Genomic DNA, 24,021 nt, shown 5'->3' with positions numbered 1-24,021 from the left:
CAGAGATTAAAGATGCCAGTCACTCTTCAACTTCTCTGGATGGAGGTGAATAAGGGTCCTTTCACCCATTCCAACAAAATTAAAAATACGTATTTGTAAGGAATGCTTTCTGACTTGAATTTTTATTCCTTTAAAAAGAATGATTTGTCACTGGTTTAACTAATTGGATTAGAGAGTTTAATCAGAAGAGTTGAGCTATTTATACAGATTTTTTTAGAGTGATTACATTTTTCCATTACATGTTTCATTGATATTCAAATCTACTGGTGTTTCCATACCTTTACTTTAAGTGAAATACTACTGTAAAAAGACTATTTAAGCAACTTAGATTCTGAAAGACTTCAACGGGGCTTAGAAAATAAATAGTATACTAGGAAATAAAGCTAAAAAGGGGGATAAAGGAGAAAATCTTTGACTTTTGGTACCTGTATTCAAAATAAAAATAAGCACTTCATATAACTTATTGATGGAGATTTTAGAAGGCTCTCCTTATTTAGCCATCAGCCAGCTGTTATATAAAGATGGTAATAATTTGTATCTAAGTAGAAAATAATAGGGAAAAGATATAATAAAAGCCAATATTTTTAACATTTTTAATCTCTTTGGGAGATTTTAGTCATTTAAATACCTTATTGTATTCTTGATAAATAATTCAGATAATTTTATAATTTACTTTCAGTTGGTTTGTATAGTTGAAAACATTTTCAGTTTTACTAGATTTTTACTTATACTCATGAAACTTATTGTCACTTCTCATTATCACCAACAAGCATTTTTTAGAAACGCTGATTTGTTTAAGGTATAATGCAAGACCTAGTACAAAGAAAAAAGCCTAGATTAAACCCTTGTCGCCTGCTATATAAAAATTAATTAATTAATTAATTAAATTTTAAAAAAGAAGCTTGATTTCCAGAAGTGGGGAGGAAAAAAAACCCTTGTCTTGATCCATAATAAACGTCCTTTAAATCTAAGCCTTTCTTTCTGCGGTTATCCAGTCCTTTGAATTGAGCAAATATCATTATGTCTCATGAAAATCCTGCTTGATTTACAGTCATATAGTACAGTTAAGTTTGGTCTCAATTTTAGATTTCCATTCATTTATTATCACATACCTTGGTTTTACTTGGGAGAAGCAATTTCACAAGATACTGGAAAATAAAAAGGAACTAGGGCAACTGGGCTTCAGTGGGACAAAGTTCTGTGGTTGTCTTAAGATTATTTTCTCTTCAGAGTTGAAGGCCCTATGGCATGGTATAAAAAGACTAAAATGAGTAAAAGATTATAATACTCTTACTGAAGACAACCCCAGGTATACTATTAGGCTCAAGTAGAATGGACCAAGTAATTCTCTTAAGGTCTTAATCTTTTATATGTTTATTTGAAAAGTTCTTCAACCATAAAGTGAACATGAAATACTGTTAAGTCTAAATAGACCACAAAAAGGATACTTGTTCTTATATGAGAGCTGAACCAAGCAGGTCAAGTGGCACCTTGTTTGACCTCAGCTGAGAACTTGTGCTTCAGGAGGCTCCCAGTTTTCACTGTATTGCACATGTTCACAAGTGACCTGAAAGCACCTCAAGTATTGATTTTGAGGTTGCAAATAAATTTTAGCTAGTAGGCAATTTTGGAATCCATGGATAGTAAGGATCAACTATTTATAATGAAAAACATCCCAACAAATTATAGATTTTATGAAGTTGACAAATACCACAAACACAAAACTCCAGAAGAATAAAAATTTTTGTTAACTGCCTGACACTATAATATTGTTTCCCCACATTTCTTGGCTGCGTACTCTTTGATTACAATCTGTAATATTTTCTATAAGGTGAGTTGACAGTGATTTTGTAATATTTTTTATAAAGAAAAAGGGAAGATTAAATCAGATTTTTCTCTAGCATGGTTGATCAAAAAAGTTTTTTTAATTATTAATATTTGTGATACATAACATTTGCAACTTCACATACAGACATACGTTGTGTTTATAGTACTGCTATAAGCTTGTGCCCTGCATACAAAGGAATTCATATAAATTCTGTTTCATGTGATTCTCATCAGAAAAAAGTATGCGACATATAATTGTTTTATGCTGCATTTTAAATCATATACGCTACATTTTTGAGGTTATTAATGAGAGAAGAAAACTTTTGTGTTGACTAGGCATCACTGAGAACTGACTCCACTTCTCTTATTACCTGATACTTCTCATCCTGGGCACCATGGGGCACGTTCACATCACAGTGCAACCTCTTGCCCTGTACCTATGTTTATGTCACAAAAATAACTGTGCACAAAAGCAACCGTGAACCACATACATGTATCCCTCTAAATCTAAACTAAGTGAATCCCCAGCTTAATTTTCCCATAAGAGGACCCCAGAAATGTTGAAGGCCACTTCATTTCCACCCAATACCGACACCAACACTGGGGAAGTGAAGTGGATGGGAGGGAGTTTCAAGTGGAAAGAGACATCTATTTTAACTCATTGTAGACAAATTTTGCAAATTTTGACCAGGTGAACACACTACACAAGTCCCCCTCCTCCCAGGGCCTTTGAAAGGACCTGTGTAAATGAGCGTCCCTGAAGCATACTGTTACCGAGTCCAAGCTCGCTCTGCTCACTGCACGACAGACAAGTGAGCCAGAGACAAGGAATACGACTTTATTCGGAAAGCCAGAAGACCGAGAAGATGGCAGACTAGTGTCTCCGGAAAACTATCTTACTGGAGTCTGGCTGCCAGTTCCTTTTATAGAATCAGAGAGGTAGATGCGGTGAGGAAGTAAAGTAAAAGGGCCATTTGTGGGCTTCCCTGGTGGCGCAGTGCTTGAGAGTCCGCCTGCCAATGCAGGGGATGCGGGTTCATGCCCCGGTCTGGGAAGATCCCACATGCCGCGGAGCAGCTGGGCCCGTGAGTCATGGCCGCTGAGCCTGCGCGTCTGGAGCCTGTGCTCCATAACGGGAGAGGCCACAACAGTGAGAGGCCCGTGTACCAAAAAAAAAAAAAAGGTCCATTTGTCTTGCAAAACATCTCCTGACCAGCCTCGGTGAGGGGATGTGTTAGTTTCCTCTTTCTTGCAGCCATTCACAGGTGGACAGGGTCAGATTGTCTCCCTGTGAGTTGAACAGCAGAGGGGTAGTGTTCCCTGAGGCAGCCCATTTTGTATTATTATAATAACAAAAGCAATGAAAAGCAAAGGTTAAAGTCAAAGAAACAGATCTAACGGAGTCCATTTAGCTCTTTCCTGTTACAATACATCTCAGTAAATCCACTCTGCCCACAAGAAAGCTCTTCTCATTGAAGTAGGAGGGAACCTGAAGTCCCTTTAGGGGGTTCTCAGTCCTGCTCCAGAGACGTAGGATTACCCAAGAACACTAACGGTAAGAAGCCTGAAATAGAGAAAGACATTGCAAAATTAGATGAAAAGTGATAGATGCTGACTGTTAAGATTGGGTGGGTTCTGTCTCAAGTACATAGATACAATAAAGACTACGTTGCCTCCAGTTAAAATTTTGCTTTAATTTGATATTGGAACAGCAGCTTTCCATTAAAGAGTGCTAACCTCTGACTAGGACTTTCACTTTCACTCTCCAGCACTCCCTGGAGTATGCAGCACTTTCTCAAACTGACCATCTTATAATTATCAGCCTCTGTTAACTGACTGCCTACAACTTTTGCGAAAGGCAGCTATGCTGTAGGTGTGAGTCCTGGTTACCGTAGACCAAAACTGAGTGGCCTATCCCCTGACTTTTTCTGTCTGTTCAGTACGCCTCACTACACCTTCTGCTCCCTCCCCGTAATTACTTAGCTCAGGATAGAGTATTGACTAAGGATCGAAGATCAAATAAGTCATAAGTAGGGCTCAGTGATGTCATAAAAGCATACAACTACATGTCTGTGCAATTAATTATAATATATATAGATATGCTCTGATCCTAGAAAATGGGCATGATAGTTCTCACACATCCATTATGGTACTGTGATAGCCTTTCTAAAAGAGCTTGGATGTTTGAGTGCTTGGATGTCTTATGTGTTTTATGTGTTATGTTTTTAAATCTGACCTACCTAAACCAAAAATGCCAGTTGTGATAAATATCAGGGGGTGGTGTATGTGACTTGCATAGCTCACATCACTTCAAAAACCCATCTGAGAAAGGTTTGCACTGATTCTTGTTTCTCTATGGAAAATTGAGTCATTCAAGTCATTACGTTGGTGTTATACTGGGCTCAAGGTTTGGGTCAGGCATTTTGAAAATAGATGGTGAAACATCCAGATATCTCAAGGTCTCATTAAAGACCTTAAATTGGGAAGGCGAAAGGGAGCAGATATTTCTTCTTGTTCTTCTGGTGCATTAAAGGAAGTTATGAGGATGAAGAATGTTTGCAAGCTGCCATTTCTAAGCACTTTCTGTATTGCTAGGTATTATGCAAAGTAACTCTCATGAGGCAGGTGTTGTTTTATACTCAGTAAGCAGAATAAATTGAGGATTAGAGAGGTTTGTATAACTTGCCTAGTAAATGGCAGAGGGAAAAGGAAGAGTCTTAACTCCAAGTCTTTATATTCACCATTTAAGAAGTAGTTTGAAGAGCCAGTGTTTGTTTTTTCTTGGTGGTTTGTTGAAGGTGACTGATGGTATAAGCTTCAGGGCTGCTTGTAATATTGGCCCGTGAAGCCACATCCTCTTTTGCATTTACCCATCACTAGCAAATGGGACCTTGCTACAGAAACCTTGACAATTAGGTTTCTCATGTACTTAGTTAATAAATGTTTTGTGCTGGTCTCAGCCTATTAGAAAGCAGGGTTGTGGTTGGACTGGCCCTTGTGGTTCTTACTATGATTGCAAGACACCCATTAGCAATAATCATCAGGAAACTGAAATAAATAAAGGTTTATTATTTACACGACCTGGGAATTACATAGCACACCTGGAGCCACACAGCCAGGTTTTGTGTGTGTGTGTGTGTGTGTGTGTGTGTGTGTGTGTGTGTGTGTGTGTGTGTGTGTGTGTGTGTGTAGAGAGAGAACGTGTGGGCTTGGGGTTCTGATTTTTAGGGCCTTCAGGAGTTCACTCTTTTTTGGCAAATATAAAACAAAAGAGCAAGAATTTAAAGCAAGGGGAAGGGAAAAAAGAAGTGGCCCAAATGGTCAGTTACTGAAATCAACCGAGATCTCTAAAACAAAGGAGCCTCAGTGCGGGTGGGGGGGGGGTTGGGGGGGGTCTTTAGCTAGTCCTGAGGCTGCACTGTATTCATTGGAAATACCCCTCTTTGAATTGGGTGCTTTGGCAATTAAAGCTGAAGACAGCTACTTGCCTTTTATGGAAAGAAAAGCTAACTGTCAGGGTTTACATTAAAATAGAGGAAAATGAGGTATAACTTTTAAATAACTAAATGAGTAGGACCATGAAATGTGAAGTTTCCAGACATGGATTCTGCCTGGTGTGTGTGTGTGTGTGTGTGTGTTTTCCACTTAAGATGATTGTCTTCGTCATTATCATTATAAGAGATTACCAGTTGTGCAATACACAGAAATTTGCAAAAGTCAGTAGAGAATATAAATTTCTTTTTTCAGGAATGAACAAATCTGAAGAAAATAGGAGGTTGGTAATATGGAAATCCTATGGAAAGTGTCATTATTGTCTTTAATCGTAACAGTTGTCATGAGAGGTGATTTTCTCTCTGGATTATAAAAAGTTTAACTCAGTTGTGGTAGAATATAGAATTATGTGCTAAGTAGATTAAAACTCAGAGGTGTGAGTAGAAAGCCTGATTATTTCACAGAAGAAATGTTAAACATATCCTGCCCTGCCCATTATATCTATCATGCATCTTTCTTTCCAGCTGGTAAAAAATGAATATCAGTTGTTCCCATCCAGTTTTCAGTTTTGTTCTATATGTAGTAGAACAAATCCTTTAATATTCCAAGTATATTTATGGACTAGTGTTACCAAACCAAACTTGGGTCTGCTCACCTGACACACAGCAAAGCCAAACTAGTGACGCTGGGTTGTGGTGAAAGAAAGTACAGCATTTATTGCAGGGTGCCAATCAGTGTGTGAATGGGTAGCTCGTGCTCAAAAAACCTGAACCCTCCAATGGCTTTCTGGGGAGGGTTTTTAAAGGCAACATTTGGGGTGATGGTTGCAGCTTGTGGACTTTCTTGTGATTGGTTGGTGGTGAGGTTTCAGGAATCTCAATCATCAATCTTCCTGGTTCCAACTAGTCTGGAGTCTGTGTGCTTGTGGTCACCATCTACCACCTGGGTGAGGGTCTTAGTTTTTGCAGAACAACTCAAAGATATGCGTCAGACTGTTATGTATATACCCCTTCAGGAGGAACTATGGCTCTGTTTTACAATCATTACTTTTCTTGCTGCTTTGTTTCTGCTTTCCCTCACTTCCCTAATTAGTAACTGTTTTGAGTCTGCTCTTTGGAACTCGGAAGACCTAGGAGACTAAAACCTTTTTATACAAACAAGAAATGGGGGACAAAGAGGGTTGTTAGTACCGGGGAGGGCCCCACAGGGTCCTGCTCAGTTTCAGTTCCCCTTTTCTTTGATACTCCTCAATCCTGAGGGGGAACATGGGCAGAACAAAAAAGGAATACAGTTTTGGATAGAGAAGTTAATCATACATTTGGCAGGGGAACTTGGTTTCAAGGGAACTCAGTTTCACTAGGTAAAACTAGTCGTCAGAAAGATGAGCCTAGATTTTAGCAGCTCACACATCAGGAAAATAATGCTGCTTGTTTAAATAGAAAGTAATGTGGGCATTGGAGAATCTCCTTCGGTTTATTGAGGGACTAAATCTATGTGACTCACAAATGATAAGAGGTCTCAGAAGTTTTCTCAAAGTAGTGTTACTGAGTCCAAGCTCACTGCCCGCCGCATGACAGGCCAATAAATCGAGAGACGAGGTGTTGAGGCAAGGAATATGACTTTATTCGGAAAGCCCGCAGACTGAGAAGATGGCGGACTAGGGTCCCCCAAAAAACCATCTTATAGGGGTCTGGATGCCAGTTTCTTCTATAGAATCAGAGAAGGAAGTAAAGTTAAAAAGGCAGAATAGAGAGGGAGAGGCAGGGAAGAAGTAAAGTAAAAAGGGCCACCAGTCTTTTTTTTTTTTTTTTTTTTGCAGTAAGCGGGCCTCTCACTGTTGTGGCCTCTCCCGTTGCGGAGCACAGGCTCTGGACGCGCAGGCTCAGCAGCCATGGCTCACGGGCCCAGCCGCTCCGCGGCATGTGGGATCTTTCCGGACCGGGGCAGGAACCCATGTCCCCTGCATCGGCAGGCGGACTCTCAACCACTGTGCCACCAGGGAAGCCCAGGCCACCAGTCTTGCAAAACATCTCCAGCCAGTCTCGGGCTGGGATGTGTTAATTTCTTCTTTCTTACAGCTATTCACAGGTGGGCAGGGTTCCCTGAGGCAGGCCATTATGTGTAATTATAATAATAAAAGCAACGAAAAGCAAAGGCGAAAGTCAAAGAAACAGATCCAGCATGGAGTCAAAATTATCTCTTCCCTGTTACAGTAGAATACAGAATAGAAGAAGATATAATTTTCTCTATCCTTAGGGAGCATGTATTCCTACCCGTCTTACCTGATTTTGGTTTTCCTTTTGCCACACTATTTTTACAGATTTTACTGGCTTAAACCAGAGGTCAGCAAATTACTGCACTCCAGCCGAAACCACGTCAACTGCTTTTGTAAATAAAGTTTTATTGGAACATAGCCATGCACATTTGTTTATATATCATCTATGACTGCTTTCAGGCTACAGTGGCAAAGTTAAATAATTGTGCCAGAGAAAATGTGGCCTGCAAAGCCAAAGATATTTACTATGTGGTTCTTTACAGGAAGAGCTTGCCAACTGTGGCCTAGACAGTGATGGAAGTAATTCTTAAATATTTTTGCCTTCTATTTACCTTTATTTCTTCCTCTGATTCCTTCAATTATATATGAACTCTTGTCTGTATTTGAGATGTCAGCTCTCTGGGCATATCCCATTGTCAGCCACCTGCTGAAGATCCTGTCCCAAACAATTAGTTATCTTTCCCATTCATTAGATCATGGGACTAGATATGAACGGTCTGTAAGGACGCAGGAATATATACTCTCTGCTCTGTCACAAACTTTGGGCACTATCTGTTCACTTAAAATCATTATTAAGAGCACGGTGATTCTCTTAAGACATAGTAAGGAAGAACGTTAATGATAGCGAAGCTTTCAAATGCAAAATGATGCCTGCTTAAATACTGGAACAAAATCTTGATTTATTCTGAATAATATCAGGGTCTACAAGAGGGGATTTGAAGCATCTGTGCTAATGAAATCAGTTTTCATTGTACTTTATCTTCAATATCTTGCATGTTGGAGGTAGAGAGGGAATGAGGGTTAGTAACAGTTTTCCTTTAGTTCATAATTTTCTTCTGTTTTACTCTATATTAAAGCTCTGCTGGTTTATTTGGGCTATTGTTGTCATGCTATCACAAGAGGCTCTAATAGCCAAAAAGATTAAGATGCAGATAGAAAAAGAAACACCTAGAGATTTCAATATGGAGAAGTAGGGGGTCACTGAGTATATCTGAATGGATAGAGACAGGTCATTATTTTCACCATTGTTTGTTACTGTTTTCTCTCAACTATTTCATGTCTTTGCCATAACAATTGCACTTTTACTGCATTCTCTTTTTATTGTCATAACCACTGTTCATTATTAAACAAAATACATCACGTATACAAATTCAGTATTTTTATATATCTTCACACCGTTATTTCTTCTATCAAGCTGATGCATATAAGAGGCTATCTAGGATGCTTGGAAGAATTCTAGTTAACCTTCTGACAATAGAATAGTCCTGTGGCTTTGGACGCTTCTCTTGCTCAGATCTACCTGAGGTTGGTGGGTTTTTGTCTGTTTGCTTGTTTGGAGGTTTTTTTGTTTGTTTATGTGCTTTATTTTGAATTTTGGTCTGAATCCTCTCCACCTGGAGTGATTAAAGGTGGCTGGACTTACTGGGTTTAGAAGTATGAGGGCTAGCAGAGGAGACCATATCTTGAAGCTGCAAGTGTCATCAGAAATAAGGAGGGGTTGTTGTACTATGCCATGTGAGAGGATTGATTATATGTAAGGGGTTAGGGGCAGGATAGATACTATGTTTGGCTTTGCAACCAAAGACTTAGTGCCCTGCCTTTCCTATTTATATAATTCATGAAAAAGGAAATAAAGCTGAACCCTAAGAGAAAGCTTTTATGTATAAGGAATCCTTCCTGTGTTTAAAGCCTACATCCTATAGAGGCTTTGAATGATCTCTTCGTGTTCACTACTAGAGTTCTTTAATTCAAACAAATGTTATGTTTTCCTTTTACACAGGACGATACAGTGCCATATTATTTTCAAGTTTAAACTTGTTGAAAAAAATTAGTTTACCATTGTTTTATTGATTGATTGATTGATGGCTGCGTTGGGTCTTTGTTGCTGCGCGCTGGCTTTCTCTAGCTGCGGGAGGGGGGCTACTCTTCGTTGCGGTGCACGGACTTCTCATTGTGGTGACTTCTCTTGTTGCGGAGCATGGGCTCTAGGTGCGCGGGCTTCAGTAGTTGAGGCGCACAGGCTCAGTAGTTGTGGCTCGTGGGCTCTAGAGCGCAGGCTCAGTAGTTGTGGCGCACAGGCTTAGTTGCTCCGCGGCATGTGGGATCTTCCCAGACCAGGGCTCGAACCCGTGTCTCCTGCACTGGCAGGCAGATTCTTAACCACTGCGCCACCAGAGAAGCCCCAGCTTACCATTTTTAAAAGGAACTTATACGATCAAATGCCTCTGGAAACACAAAGTCATCCGTTTGCCAATAAGTAAGTAGCATTATAGATATGAGTTAAATATGCATTAAATGTTTGAGAATATCTTGGCCTTAAAATACAGGCTTCTGTTTCTGGATAAGATATAGTAAATACATTATACCCTATTCTTCCTGTTAATTGCAACTGAAAAAAAAAATCCTATACACAGTGGTTTTCTTGTGTTTTGTTTGTTTGCTTGTTTGTTTTGCCTCCTGTATATTCTGGGTGGGGGTGCTGGAGAATCCTCCAAACTAGAAATATCAGTGGATGGAGCTGGAAAAAGCCCCATTTTTATTATATCTACCCTATCACAAGTGAGCATAATGAAAAATGTTTCACCACTTCTCCCCTCAGGTGTCACAGTTGTAGAGGACGAGCAGATAGCCATGTCCTCCATACCTGCCCTGCCCCTACCTCTCCCAACTGGTGTTACAACTGCAGAGACTTTGGGCAAAGCCTTGTTCACCATCGCCACACTGCAGTAATGAGGCAGTTCCCATTTCCCTCCGCTAGAGTAGAGGGAGGGTTGTGAAGAGGAGGGAGCTAGATAAAGGGACTTTTAGAATCTATGTTTGAAACCCTGGGCAGACCTCTGAATATCCCATGCATGAAACCTATCAGAATCAATATAGAAAAAGGTTTGAGAACTGAACTTAGGTATGATATACCACCCAGGCTTCAGACTGGCCTCTGGGTAGTCCACAAGTGGAACAGGACAAAAGAGCACTGAAAAGCCATTAACAGTTAAATTGACATTTGAGCCACAGCTCATAAACGTGAGGTAGGAGTCCAAACAGTTTGACTGCCTACTAAAATAGATAATTTAAATAGAAAGCAGAGTATGATAATATTATGATAATATGATAATATTATGATAATATGATAATATTCATCATCATACCAAGAGCCAGGAAAATCATAATTCAAATGACAAAGGATAATCAGCAGACACCACACTGAGATGGCACAGATGTTGGAACAACCTGACAAGGATTTTAAAGAAGCTATAATAATGAAAATGCTCCAATAAGCAATTACAGACTTGAAACAAGTAAAAAAATAGAAAGCCTCAGTAAAGAAATAGATGATACATGGAAAAACCAAATAGGAATTTTAGAACTGAGAAAATATAATAACCTCAGTGAAAAAAACGGACTCATAGTAGAATAGCTATAACAGAAGAAAGAATCACTGCACTTGACGTTAGATCAATGGAAATTATCCACTCCAGCAATAGAGAGAATAAAGATTTTTTAAAAAGTAAACAGGGCCTCAGGGATCTGTGGGGCAATAACAATTTTTTTTTTTTTTTTCTATCTTTGGAGTCTCAGAGAGAATTAAGAGTGAAGGATGGACGAAGTGGTTGAAAACTTCCTAAATCTGGCAAACCAACATATTCATCAGGTTGAGCAAACTCCTAAAGGGAAAAACCCAAAGTAATCCATTCCCAGACACTTTATAAGTAATTTGCTGAAAACTAAAGACAAAGAAAAGATTCTTTAAAGCAGCCAGAGCAAAGCAGTTCATTACCTGCAATGCATCTGAATCAGAAAACATGGAGGCCAGAAAGAAGTAGTAAGACATATTTAAAGTGCCAAAAGTAAAGAACTATCAACCCAGAATTCTTCGTCCAGTGAAAATATGAGATGAAATTAAGACATTTTCAGAGGAAGGAAAACTAAGAGAGTTTTTTGCCAGCAGACTTGCTGTCAAAAAGGAAATTCTTCAGACAGACAGAAAGTGATGACAGAAGGAAACATGGACTATCAGGAATGAAAAAAGTACAAATGAAAGAGTAGATACAGGGTAACTGACTAGTTTCCTCCCCTTAAGTTTTTTAAATGGATGGATGGTAAAAAGCAAAATTTATAATATTGTCTGATATAGTTTTCAGTGTAATTTTTTTTCATTCTCAGTTTTCCCTGAGATATAAAGGTAATTTTTAAGACAAAAGAGGAGAGAGTAAACCAGACCTGAAAGTTATAGCAAGGTTTCTACATTCCACTTGAAACAGTAAAATGTTGGTATGAGTAAATTGTAATAAACTGTGTGTATATAAATTGTAACCCCCAGAGCAGCCATTTAAAATACTCTGTAACGGTATGTATTTACAAAAAAATAAAACACTATAGCCGAACCAAAATTTAATACTAAATGCAGTTCAAATCATGCACAGGAAAGCAGGAATAGGTGTTGGATTTTGTCAAATGCTTTTTCTTTATTAATTGGTGTGATCATGTAGTTCTTCTTTAAACTGTTAACGTGATTACATTGAATGAATTTTGAATACTTAGCCAGTTTTGCTTTTCTGGAATAACCCTACTCGGTCATGATATATATATATATTAAAATGATAAAAAATATGTTGACATATGATAAAAAAATGTTGACAGAATCCAACATCCATTCATGATGAAATACTCTGCAGACTAGGAATAGAAAGGACATTCTTCAATCTGTTAAAAAAGCATCTTCAGGTAACAACCTACAGGTAATATCACACTTAATGGTGAGAGACTATTTCCATAGGCTTTTCCCCTAAAATTGGGAATGAGGCAAGGGTGTCTGCTCTTATCACTCCTGTTCAACATAGTAATGGAAGTTCTGTGCAGGGCAGTAAGGCAAGACAAAGAAATAAACGGCATACATACTAGGAAGAAAGAAAATTGTCTGTATTTGCAAATGACATGATTGTCTGCATAGAAAAGTCCCAAATAATCTACCAAAAAACAATAACCACACAATAATAAAACTCTTAGGGCTTCCCTGGTGGCGCAGTGGTTGAGAGTCCACCTGCAGGGGACACAGGTTCGTGCCCTGGTCCGGGAAGACCCACACGCTGCGGAGCGGCTGGGCCCGTGAGCCATGGCCGCTGAGCCTGCGCGTCCGGAGCCTGTGCTCCGCAACGGGAGAGGCCACAACAGTGAGAGGCCCGTGTACCGCAAAACAGACAAACAAACAAAAAACTCCTAGAACATTTAAGTGAATTTAGCAAAGTCACAGGATATATGGTCAGCACACAAAAATTAATCATACTTCTACATCTCAGCAAGAAACAATTAGAAACCAAAATTTTATGCCATCATGCCATTTACACTTATTCGTAAAAATGAAAAAGCAATACTTAAAATACTTGTGTAATGCTGATGAAGGAAGACCTAAATGAATGAGTGGACATATTGTGTTCATGGGTTGGAAGACTAAGCGTAGCAAAGCTGCCAGTTCTTCCCAATTTGATCCATAGGCTTAGCACAGTTCCCATCAGAACTCTAGCAAGTCTTTTTCTTCTTGTATGTATAGACAAATTGATGTCAAAATTTAAATAGAAAGGCAAAATAACTAAAATAGGTAAAGCAATTTTGAGAAAGAAGAATAAAGTTAGAGGAATCACACTTTCTACCTTTAAGACTTACAAGTAGAGCTAACGTAATCAAGATAGTGTATGGTGTTGGAGGAAGGTTAGACATTTAGATCAGTGGAACAGACCAGAGTCTAAAATAAACCCACATAGGCACGCTAACTTCCTTTTTTTCCATTGAGGTGAAATTTACATAACATCAAATTAACCACCTTAAAGTGAACAATTCAGTGGCACTCAGTGCATTCACAAGGTTATGCAAGCGCTGCCTCTATCCAGTCCCCAAATATTTCATCAACTCAAAAGAAAACTCCATACCCGTTAAGCATTGGTTCTCCATTCCCGCATTTTCCCCTTCCCCCAGCCCCTGGAAACCACCAATATGCATTCTCTATGGATTTTCCTATTCTGAATATTTCATGTAAATGGAATCATACAACATGTGACCTTTTCTGTCTGGCTTCTTTCACTTGGCATAATATTTTCAAGTTTCATACATGTTGTAGCTTGTGTTAGTACTTCATTCCTTTTTATGGCTGAATAACATTCCATTGTATAGATATACCAATATTTGTCCATTCATTCACTGATGGACATTTGAGCTGTTTCTGCCTTTTGCTATTTGAGCACTGCTATGATATGCCTCTACATGTATTTGTTTGAGTATCAGTTTTCAGTTCTTTTGAGTATATACCTATGAGTGGGCAATTGATTTTTAAGAGAGGTACAAAAGCAATCCAATGGAGGAAGCATAGTCTTTTCAATACATAATGTTGGAATCATTGGACATCTCATAAGCAAAAAATGAACCTTGACCTAAACCTCACACTTTACTTAAAATTTAACTCAAAATGGATAGTAAATCTGACAGATAAAATAAATGTGACATGTAAAACTATAAAGCTTTCTAGATGTAAAACTATAAAGAAAATCTTTGGAATAAATCTTTGTGACTTAGGCTAAAAGTTCTGAAATGTGACACCAAAAGAATGGTTCATAAAAGAAAAAAAAGTAAACTGGACTTTTATCAAAATTAAAAACTTTTGATCTGAGAATGTTACCCTGTTAAAGAAGATGAAAAGACAGGCCATAGGCTGGGAGAAAGTCTTTGCAAATCACACATCCAAGAAAGGTCCTGTATCCAGAATGTATTAAGAACTCTCTAATCTCAACAGTAAGAAACAATCCAGTCAAAAAAATGGGTAAAAGTTTTGAATAGACAACTTTACCAAAGGGTAAATATGGATAACAAATAAGCACACGAAAAGATGTTCAAAAGCATAAACTATTAGGGGAATGCAACTTAAAACATAATGAGATACCACTACACACCTATCAGAATGGCTAAAGTAATGCTGAGCAACCAGCTCTCTCGTAGATTCTTCATGGGAATATAAAATGGTGCAGCCATTCTGGGAAATAGTTTGGCAGTTTGCTATAAAGTTAAACATGTCCTTACAGTGTGATTCAGCAGTTATACTGCTGTATTCTCATCCTAGAGAAATGAAAACTCATGTCCACACAAAAATCTGTACACTCACATACATGACAACTTAATTTGTAATAATCAAAACCTGAAAACAACCCAAATGTCCTTCAATGGGTGAATTAACTGTGGTACTTCCACATGGCAGAATACGACCCAGCAATAAGGAGGAATGCACTATTGATACACACAGTAACTTGGATGGATCTTAAGAGCATTATGCCAAGTGATAAAAGAGATCATTGGTTCTGGAGAACAGAGATCACTGGTTCCCTGGGATTAAGGTTTGGGGAAGGGTGTGACTCTAAAGGGGATAGTGTATGAGAATTTCTTTGTTTTGATGCAGCAGTTTATATCCTGATTATGGTAATGGTTACATGAGTCTCTACATGTTTTGATAGTACTATACCAAAAAAAAAATGAGTGCATGTAAAACCTGGTGAATCCAAATAAGGTCTATATTATAGTTAATAATGTTGTGTAATGTCTATTTCCTGATGTTGATAATGTACTGTGGTTAAGTAAGATGTTCTCATTGGGGAAAGCTGTGTGAAAGGTACACAGTAGCTCTACTGTTTTTGCCATTTATTAAGGGTCTTAAGTTACTTACAAATAAACAGCAAAAAATGCAGAGTCTAAGATTTTCAAAAGTAAAGAAAATAACATGAATTGGTTAGAGCAGTGCTAAACTGAGGCAGTGATCTTAACAGGTTGGGTTTTTTTAATCGAAATAATAATAACCAGGGATTCCAAAGAAATTTCTGCTCTGCTAATAGTGGATTCTCAGTGCATGGCTAGCTGCATGGAGAAGTGGAGCAAAGCCTCTCTCCAGGAGAAAAAGTAGCAAGATTTGACATCTGGGTTAATTATTGTTGATGGTTTGATTTAAAAGCCAGTGAGTAGACAAGTGCTATCAGTACCATTTCTACCTTGAAGAATGACATTTTGCAGAATGGAAGAGCTGGCAAAACCGTGTAAGTTATTTTGACTTTTATTTAAGACAAAAAACAAAGCACCTGCAGCAGCCTTTGCACAAGAACAAAGTTCCAGCCAGTGTTTCTCTTCTGTGTCTGCTATCTACTTTATTTTTGAATCCTGTATAAGGCAGAGTTAACCATTCTGGAGCTTGCTTTTACTTTTCTCCTTCTTTCTCCTTCTCCCCTCTTCTTCCGCTGCCCACCCCCACCCCCTCCTCCTCTTCCCTCTTCCCTCTTTCCTCTCTCTCTTCTCTCTTCTCTCTTCCGGCTTTCCCTCCCTTCTTCTCCTTTCCTCCTCCCTCTTTCCCATACTACTACTTCCTCCCCCCTTTTCCTCTCTCCCTCTTTGTTTTTTTAAGAGAGTGTCTGCCTGCCATAGCATGCCTGTATTTTGATTTTGAGGAGAGAACCCCATGAATCCTGTTAAGTAAAAAAATGATGGTGGGTGGAGGGCCTTTCTGGAATTCAACCTTAATTTTGTAAGCATGCTATTTTCAACCTGACCAGTTCAGCTGGTTCTGAGACCTGGGAATCAGGCTATAAACTTAGGGAGAACTGTTGAAGGTGCTTGAGGAGATAGGTCTTCTATGCATTTATGTAGGATTGGCAGAATCTGGCTCCTCAGGTAACTTAACTTTTCTTCTCTAGCCTTGGAGGGAGTTGTGTTTACATTAGATTTTGAGTGAGAGAATTAAACTTGGATGCATCTCATTCTTTGTCTGCCTTCCCTTTGTGGCCCTTATGGAAGCAGACAGTATTACCAAGGTTGCTCTGATGTACTTGAACCTGAGATAGAGGTTTTTTAGAGACTACCTGGAACACCCAGAGATGACAGAATACTGTCTCAAAGACCATTAGCAGAAGAAATTCCCCACATGCTTTCAACTGGATCTATAGAATTTCTATCTTTTAAAAAATGGCTTCCAGACATTCAGTAGAGACTTCTAGGCAAAGAGCAGAAGTTTAAAAAATGCATTTAAAGTAAGCCAATTAATTGGCTTTACTTACCAAGAAGATGCTTGCCTCTTCTATAACTGTGTAATAACTATCTACCATTTGCTTCAATCCATCAGGATAATAGCCTGTAAACTGTGTATCTTGATATCTTTTCTCCATTAAGTTTATACTCTTGAAGTTTTATGAAATACCCCAGGGAAATTGATTTCCTGAAGCACTGGGTGGCCTACTTGTGGGTCAGCTATTGTGTTGTTCTTACTACTTAAAACAGATTGTTCTCTGCCAGAGGGGTGGAAAGCACCCCTCTGAAACTACCTTTAACTTTGCTATGAAAATATTCTTGTTTAATATGTTAAGAGACAGTGATTTCCAGTCTTGGCTTTTAAAAATGAGAATGCTTTTTAACTTTCTCTTTCATGGTTAACTATGCCCAGACTCTTTATTTTAATTACCACTGTGTAGTACTTCAGTTCTTTTGTTTGCTTCATTACATATTCTGCTTTGGTTTTGAAAATAATTTTAGAGAAATAAAATCAAATTGTTTCCAATACAATGAAGTGCTTTCACCACACTATTAATGAATCTTTTCCTCATTATTGAGAAGCTAGATGTTGCAAATCTTTTTAAAGCTAGATGTTGCAAATCTTTTTAAACAAGCAAATTAAAAACTGTTTAGTCTTATGATTAGAGCAGACAAAGAGCAGAATAAAATTTAATTTACCTGGCTCATTCCTTTAGTGACCTTTCTTTATCGGTAATTGGAGCTATCTGTGGTTTAACTCCTCCCTATAGAAGGAATGTTATTAGAGAGGAGCTGGAAGGATCCCCAGGGTTCTGATTCTTAATCCTTAAATGTAAGACCTAAAACTCTAAAACTACTAGAAGAAAACAAAGGGGGAAAGCTCCTTGACATTTGATTTTTTTAGATATGACACCAAAAGCACAAGCAACAACAATAAAAAATCAACAAGTGGGGGCTTCCCTAGTGGCACAGTGGTTGGGAGTCCACCTGCCGATGCAGGGGACGCGGGTTCGTGCCCCGGTCTGGGAAGATCCCACATGCCGCAGAGTGGCTGGGCCCGTGAGCCATGGCTGCTGAGCCTGCATGTCCAGAGCCTGTGCTCCGCAAGGGAAGAGGTCACAACAGTGAGAGACCCGTGTACCGCAAAAAAAAAAAAAAATCAACAAGTGGAACTAGATCAAACTGAAAAGCTTCTGTACAGCAAACGAAACAACAAAATCAAAAGGCAATCTATGGAATGGGAGAAAATATTTGTAAACTAGATGTCTGGTAAGGGGTTAACATCCAAAATGTGTAAGGAATTCAACTCAATAGCAAAAAACCAAATAACCTGATCATATTATGGGCTGAAAACCTAAACTGACATTTCTCAAAAGACATACAGAGGGTCAACAAGTATATGCATAGGTGCTCAACATCACTAATCATTAGGGAAATGCAAATCAAAACTACAAAGAGACATATCACCTTATAATTGTTAGAATGGCTATTATCAAAAAAGGTAAAAGATAATAAGTGTTGTGGAGGATGTGGAAAAAGGGAAACCTTTGTCCCCATTCCTGTTGGTGGAAATGTAAATTGGTATGGCCATTATGGAAAACAATATAGAGGTTCCTCAGAAAATTAAAAATAGAACTACCATGTGATTCCAGCAGTCCCACTTTTGAGTATGTTATCTGAAGGAGATGAAATCAGTATCTCAAAGAGATATCTGCACCCGCATGTTCATTGCAGCATTATTCAGTATAGCCAAGATATGGAAACAACTTATGGTTCTATCAGTGGATGAATGGATAAAGAAAATGTGTGTGTGTGTGTGTGTGTGTGTGTGTGTGTGTGTGTACAAACAGCAATGGAATGTTATTCGGCCATAACAAAAGAGAAAATCCTGCTATTTACAACAACATGGATGAGCCTGGAGGACATTATGGTACATGAAATAAGACACAAAAAAGACAAATACTGCATGATCTCACTTATATGTGCAATCTAAAAAATTTATAAAAGCAGAGAGCAGAACAGTAGTTATCAGGGTCAGGAAGGTGGGGGAAAGGGGGAGATGTTGATCAAATGGTACGAAGGTTCAGTTATGTGGGTTGAATAAGTTCTAGAGAACTAATGTGCAGCATGGTGACTGTTGTTATTAATACTGTATTGTATACTTGAAATTTGCTAAGAGAGTTGATCTTAACTGTTCTCCCCACCAAAAAATAAATCGTAACTGTGTGAGGTGATAGATATGTTAATTAGCTCGATGGTGGTGATCATTTCAGTGTTTACATATTTTTAAACATCATGCCATACACCTTAAATATAATCAATTTTTATTTGTCAAGGATACATCCATAAATCTAGGGAAACAATGACCAGGTAAGTGCTCTGAGCCTGTGTTTCTTGCTGCATCTTGTGTTGAAGACATCATGGGGGGGGGGCGGGGAGCGGATAAGAGCACTGGGCGATGGATTAAGAGACCTGAATTCTAAATTTTGGCTTGCCACCAATTAGTGTATTTTTGTGACAATGGATTTGACATCACCTTTGTCTCTGTACATGCAGTTCTTCTGAACTAATTGTTATTGAGCATTTTTTCTTTGCAAGAGACGCCTGGAGATATTATATCCAGTTTATATTGACTAAATGCTTTCTATTTGTTGTTGATTTAGGCTTTTTCTGCAGTGTTTTGGTCTGTAGTAACTGGGCAGATAAGTGAGGGAAATTACATTGCGGCTGGAAAATTTTCCTCTGAAGAGGCTTTAATTTGTATGGAAAATCTAAATAGTCCTGGCAAAAGGCTTTATCTGTGATTTAATTTAAAAGCCATGGAGTCAGTACTATATTTTGTAATATTATATCATTAATTCACAATTACTACTAATTTACTAAGTGAAGGAAGTAGAAACCTCTAAATCCTAGCAGTGCCTAAGTAATATAATAATGCTTGTGGTTTACTAGTTGATTCCAAATTATTCTTTTTTAGCAAAGTAGAAATTAAACTGGCTTCCTTATTTGAAATATATCCAAGAGAGACTATTTTCATATTTGTAACCAAAGTAAAATAGATATTTTAGCATTTTGATGGTGCCTTTAGCGAATTAGTAATCATTTAGGTTTAAGAGCTGCTGCTTCCTTTAATATACTGTGTTAGTTAGAGGAATATTGATTTAAATACACTTCCCAATGTTGACTTATAGGACAGTGAGAGCAAGTATAGTTTTCAGTTCTGTTGAGATAGGGTCATTCTTGGAAACTAACAGCATCATAAGAAATGCCTCAGATAGTGTTAAAATTTTTTTAAAGAGCTGAACAAAAGGAAACTGAATACAGAAGAACCCCATTTTATCTTAAGTCCTTGTTTCTTATATGTCCTATGGTGACAGCTTTGCTTCAGAATTATAACTGTAAAAATATTACATGACATTGTTAGCTTACAAGGGCCCATGATTGGGCCACCTTGTAGCACTAAATGCAAAAAAGTAGTTCATTTATCCAGTGTGAAGTAATGTCTCTTGAGATTATGAGGATAAATGAGAAGTATGTTTGAATTAGTTTTGAGCATATAGCATGTATTTTAGCTTCATAGTGTCTCTGAGATGGAAGGATAGGTGAGCAGGAAGAGGTTATGGAGGGAGGTAATTTTTATCTCAATTTTAAATTACCAAATTGAAGCAGAATCACACAATTGAATTCATAACAGAGCTTGAATTAGAAAAAAAGTTGTATCTTAAACCTCTGCAGTTCTTCAACTAGAGCACGTTGTCTTAAGTAATTTTGACAAATTTGCCTCCTATTCTAAAGCTTAAATAACATCATCATCGAAAGAAGCAAGAATGCATGTGCCTATTGATGAGTCTGACTTTAAGAAGGCCCTGTATACAAAAATCCTACGTTATAAATATAATATGTAGAGTTTATAAAGTAATTTTACCTTGCCCTTCACAATTATTCTTTGCAATATAGGCCTCCATTGAATAATGGAAAAAGTACATTTACTTAGCATTTCATAAACACGATAAATTATATCTTAAAGATTTATTTTAAATGCAGTTTTATTCATAGCCCTTTCCAGTCCAGCTGAAAGTGACTTTTTTTTCCTTTTCCATTCCTTAATTCCTTGTTTACCATGGTCTTAAAACATTTAAATTGTCTATTGTAGTTATTTATGTATATAATTTCTTATTCTATTGGATTGTCATCTCCCAAGTTTCCTTGTATAAGTTAAGTGCTTAATAAATATTTATTAAATGAACAAACGTTCGCCTATACTTGATCAGTGAGTGATACTCAAGGCAGAAGGACGGAGAAGTAGGATGCTGTCCCAGGGGACTTACGGGGTAGCATTTTCAATCTGTATTTCCCCATCTCCCACTCACGAATAAGAAGTGCTTCCTAGTGAGCCTAAATCTGCTTGGAGTGTATCATATTTCAAGTGTGTGTGTGTGTGTGTGTGTGTGTGTGTGTGTGTCTGAGAGAGAGAGAGAGATGAGTGGAGGGAGTACCATAAGACGGGAGGGAGGGGAAAGAGATAAAGCAATATAACATAGAACAAAACTATCTGCCTGCATTTTGGCGTTACTGGTAGAGAAATATACAAGAGAGTGATTAGGCACACAAGAAGCAAATGAAAAACAGATTTTATCATCAGAAATAGCTACCCTGTTAAAGTGATAACATGATTAAAGCTTCTTTTAGTAATGAGGCCCTTCTCTATATTATTGCTTATGGATGAGACAAACCTTCAAGCTTTTTGCAGACATGAACAGAAAAGTATAAAACCAGGATCAGTGGTAATTGACAAAGTCTATTTGGTAAGAAATTTGAGGATTATATATATGCATGTATGTATGTATAACAATGGCTCTGTTTCCCTTTTATAGACTCCCATAAATCTCTTACTTGTTGCTACTTCATAACAGTGGCGGATAACAAAAACTTAGGTCAGGTAAGGGGTTTTCTGTAAGGTTCCTTTCCATCAGAGTAAATCCCTATCCATCTGAGTTGTTGCTTTGTTTACCTTTTATATATCTGCTTGTTTTTTCTAGATCTTTGTTCTGATGAGCCTAATCTTGTGTTAGAAACACATACACTTTTTCTGTTTCTCGCTGTCTCTCTCCTATTTCTGAATCTTTTATGAGCAAGATCCTTTGAATTTTGCAGACTTTTAACTATTATTTCAGTAAGAAATCGGGCTGTGGCACTGAGCTTTTTCAGTGTTTTGTTTAACTGTTATCATTCTAAACAGCCATTCATTTTCTCTTATCACTTCCTGCCTTAGACTCTTCCATTGGTTACCTTGTATATGTAGACCTTTCTCATTCCAGAACCATACATAATAGATTTTTTCCCCGTTCTCTGTGTTATCAATACATAACAGAAAGATTTAATATATTCTCTCTTCAGCTTACTTTGAGACACATTAAGACTCTTGAATTACGCTTCATATCATAAATTACCCTCTTCTTTCTCTTAGGCCTCAGTTCTTGTGCTCGAAACACTGGGTTCTAATTAAACTCTTAAGAAACACAGTAGATGTATTTTTTTTTCATGCAGATGTGTCTTCTTTTAAGTAAAAAATCTACAGTTTGAAAACTTAAAGGTCATCTGTTTCAGTTATTATGTTCCTTTACTCTTTTTTTCCTTTAAAAAATGTGAAGACTAATATAAGATATAATAATATGGGAAACTGGTTGTGAGGTATATGGGATCTCTGTACTAACTCTGCAATAATTCTGTACATCTAAAAGCAGCTGTAAAAGGAAATGTTTATTGAAAAATATATGAAGGACATTTTCATTCATATGAATTTTAGAGATATTCAAAGTGCTGGATTTCTTACAGTTCATGAAAAATCTGACAAATGTCGATATTCTTTTCTCTCTGAACTATTGAATTAATAATAAAGCTTTGAATATTCTTTATTCCCAGATCCTTGTATAATATTAGAGGAAAGTAAAGGATAAATTGGTCTCCCAACATCACACCCCCTCTGTTCTTCTTAACTCTTTTGTGGCTGTAGCACCTGAGTGGGCATCTTTATTGCCTTAGGAGCCTGCCATGGGTTCAAAGTCTCAAGTGAAGAGAATTCAGCAACTCTAGTACTTGATTGAGGAAACAGTATTGACCACGTCTTGCTGAATTTTATCCGGGCTCTCTTGGGTTCATGAGGGCTCTAACTCTTCAGAAGGCTCTTGATGGTATAGGTCTGCTTTGATCTGAAAGGACCAACCTGCAGTGGCACGCCTGAGTATGAAAGATACTTCTGAAAGTAACGGTGTGTGGCATTTTCGTTTTGCAGCGTTTCTTTCAGAATCATTTTATAACCTTACCATCCTAGCTTTTGTTTCTAGGGCTCTACTTTACGGAGCAGATGATATCCCTAGAAAATAGTTGTAGATTTGTGGTTTGGCAACTGCTTTATTAAAGCCTCATCTAAATTGAGAACTGATTACCTTGCTTCTTGCTATGTGGAAGAAAAGATTCTGTTCCTGAAGGTACCCATCCTTTCTCTTCCCTTGCAGACAGAACAGCTTGAACAATTTCTCAGGCTAAGGAGTCCTTGTCAAAACAAATTTTTATTTGAAGAACTAAGATGCCTAGGGATATTTAGCAACAGCCCATACAAATTACAGTGGAATGAAACTTTAGAATGGGAAAAAAGAATTTTTCACGTTTGCTTAACCCCATGGCACCCACTGTTAGATAATATTAAATGTTTTAACCACTATTGCTATTCATCTTATAGCAAAACATGTAAATAGAAAAATGGATCTCCTGATTAAACATTGGCGTAGCACATTCTCAATACATCCAATATAAAACATGCTCTACATTTTATTTTAAAAATTACTGGTATCATCAATATTGGTTTTGTGAAAAAGTCCCATGACTGATATTTTTTAATTGTTGAACTCAGATATCCTTTTACTCAGTGGCTTTACTTCCATAATGAAGAAGTACATTTTGTTGGTGACATCTTGAATTCTGGAATAGTTGGAATTATTAGTTAAATTATAGTTTTTCTTTTAAGATGATTTGTTTCATCCGTTGAAGGTAATAATCTCAATGCTGAACTGCACCTGGAATAAACGAACTATTTTGCTTCTTTTATAAAGATTTCAGTGTGTGCAACTCTGAGTTCAGAGAAGATCATACTTGCATGTTCTGAGTGATAGAGAAGTGAAAGAATATTTTTTAAAATGTAACTGCTTAATTTCATGGTTGTTTAGTGATGTTTCCAAAGTAACTGGTGTTTTTCACTGCCATCTCCGTAAGTATGCACATAAAATCTTCAGTGGATTCTTTGAAATATAATTTAAAGCTGAATTCCTTGCTTAATTAATAAGATATACTGGATTAGTCCTGGCTTATTATATGATTTTTGACAT

General features: G+C 37.6%; 1 protein-coding gene across 7 annotated transcripts in view; it reads left to right on the top strand.

Annotated features, from left to right (window-relative positions):
- Positions 1-24,021, top strand: part of FUT8 (fucosyltransferase 8) — a 314,298-nt gene that overhangs the window by 231,033 nt on the left and 59,244 nt on the right. The window lies entirely within an intron of this gene.

Source organism: Lagenorhynchus albirostris, chromosome 1 (assembly GCF_949774975.1).
Source record: "Lagenorhynchus albirostris chromosome 1, mLagAlb1.1, whole genome shotgun sequence".
In the NCBI taxonomy this organism is placed as follows: domain Eukaryota; kingdom Metazoa; phylum Chordata; class Mammalia; order Artiodactyla; family Delphinidae; genus Lagenorhynchus; species Lagenorhynchus albirostris.
The sequence above is the reverse complement of the archived record's forward strand: the minus strand, read 5'-3'. Positions and strand labels throughout refer to the sequence as shown.